This window comes from Mus pahari, chromosome 2 (assembly GCF_900095145.1).
Source record: "Mus pahari chromosome 2, PAHARI_EIJ_v1.1, whole genome shotgun sequence".
In the NCBI taxonomy this organism is placed as follows: Eukaryota; Metazoa; Chordata; class Mammalia; order Rodentia; family Muridae; genus Mus; species Mus pahari.
The window spans coordinates 129085882-129088213 of record NC_034591.1 but is presented as its reverse complement, the minus strand read 5'-3'; the positions used below and the strand labels follow the sequence as shown (position 1 = coordinate 129088213).

Genomic DNA, 2332 nt, shown 5'->3' with positions numbered 1-2332 from the left:
CACCCACCAAAAAAAAAAAAAAAAAAAGAAAAGAAAAAGAAATGAGCAGGACTTAGGATGAAGAGGTTGCAGATGGGAGAATGTCAGCAGTCCTTCTTGCAGGAGAAATGATGGTATGACCCTGAGCATCATCGATAGCTCTATTATTATAAAAGGCATCCATCAGTGTCCTCTTTGGTGAGCAACATTGCCCTGGACGCTGTCAAGACTGTGCAGTTTGCGGAGAATGGCCAAAAGGAAACTGACATCAAGAAGTGTATACAAGGGCTGGAGAGATGGCTCAGTGGTTAAGAGCACTGACTGCTTTTCCAGACGTCCTGAGTTCAATTCCCAGCAACCACATGGTGGCTCACAACCATCTGTAATGGAATCCAATGTCCTCTTCTGATGTGTCTAAAGAGAGAGACCATGTATTCACACAAAATAAAAAAATACATCTTAAAAAAAAAAAGAAGTGTATGCAAGGGTGGAAAAGCTATTATCATGGAAGCATTATTGAAGGACTCTTACTGGAGGCCTTATTAACAGGGATGTGACCCATCCATGAGAGCACCACTCTATCAAGAACCCTCGAATTGAGCTACTGGATTGATTCTTCCTCTGAGTACAAGAAAGGAGGAAGCCAGACACTGAGGTTACACAGGAGGAGGATTCCACCCGAATCCTGCAGATGAAGACAAGTGCATCCAGCAGGTGTGTGAGGATACAATCCAGCTGAAGCCTGATATGGTCCTCACAGAAAAGGGGATCCCAGATTTAGCTCAGCACTACCTCATGCAGGACAATGTCACAGCCATTTGTGGAGTCAGTAATGCCATTGCTAGAGCCTTTGGGGCATGAATGAGGAACAACCTGAGGAACGGAAGGATGGTGTTGGTCCAGGGGCAGGCCTATCCAATTGAGAAGATTGGAGATGAGTGCATCACATTCATCACTGTGTGCAGAGACCCAGACGCCTGCACCATTCTTCTTAGAGGAGCCAGCGAGGAAATACTTTTGGAGGAAGAATGCAACCTTGCAAGATGTCATGCAAGTGTGTCATAGTATATTCTCCTGGATCCTCACCTGGTCCCTGGTGGTGGAGCCTCAGTGATGGCTGTGCCCATGCCTTGACAGAAAAATCCAAGGCCATGACTGGTATGGAACAATAGCCATATAGAGCTGTGACCCAGGCTTCAGTTGTCATCTCTTGTACCTCGATCCAGGATTGTGGGGTCAGTGCCATTCGTCCAACTAACTCCCTGCAGGCCAAGCACACAGGAGAGTTGTGAGACCTGGGTGTGAATGGTGAGACTGGTTCTTTGGTGGACATGAAAGAGCTGGGTATGTGCTATAGACATTTTTAATCCCAATCTGGGATTTCTACCCAGCCTCAATGATTTAGTTCCCAGATAAAAGACATACAACTTTTATACTTACAATAAGCCTTAAACAGCACAAGAGCTGGGCAGATGTTCACCCTCCATGCTATTAGAATCTATTTTCTACCGATTTATTACTTACTATGTTTCATCTGGGCAGCTCTTAGCTCCACTTGGCCAGCCCTCAGGGCCATGTTTCATCACTCACCTAACCCATGGCCACTTCTCCTCCATTCACTTCCCTCTCTCTGCTGCCAGCCCAGGAATCCTAAACCCCCTGTATCTCTTCTGCCCAGCTATTGGCTCTCAGCATCTTTATTCACCAATCAGAAATAACTTGGTGGCAAAGTCACATAGGGTCATTTGGGACTACATGTGGACTCTCTTCTCTAGGGTAACCAGGTCTTGAGGAACCAGTATTACCATTAGAATACAAGCAGCATCAGGCCAACCCACCCCCATCATGGGAGCTGTTGGCTGTGAAGCTACAAACATACAAAACAGTGGTGCGGCCTGCACTTCTGCTTCTGCAGAATGATGACACTGTCTCTGGTCTCAGGAAGAAGGATGATAACCAGAGCCAGCAAAGCCAGGCTCCAGATGCAAGCCAGGAGTGAGTGGTGAGCATGATGACTTCCACATACAGAACCAGCAGGCTCCTGTTTCCTGAGCCAGAGCTCCAAGAACTTACATCTTTGTTTGGAACGGATCGGGTTGAGGGGCAGCCTCAAGTGTGTCCCGTGTCAGTTTGCACAGAAACATTGACATGCATATCTTCTCTCTTGTAAGCTTTCCATTTAGTTTGCTTCCAAAGATTAAATCTAAGTCATTTGAAAACAAACGAAAGAAAGAAAGAGAGAGAGGGAGGGAGGGGGGAGGGAGAGAGAGAGAGAGAGAGAGAGAGAGAGAGAGAAGAAGAAGAAGAAGAAGAAGAAGAAGAAGAAGGAGGAGGAGGAGGAGGAGGAAGGAAG

At 46.5% G+C, this 2332-nt stretch overlaps 1 pseudogene; it reads left to right on the top strand.

Moving 5' to 3' along the window:
* The first annotated feature begins 41 nt into the window (after positions 1–41).
* LOC110317219 lies at positions 42–1978 on the top strand (annotated as a pseudogene).
* Positions 1979–2332: the final 354 nt, after the last annotated feature.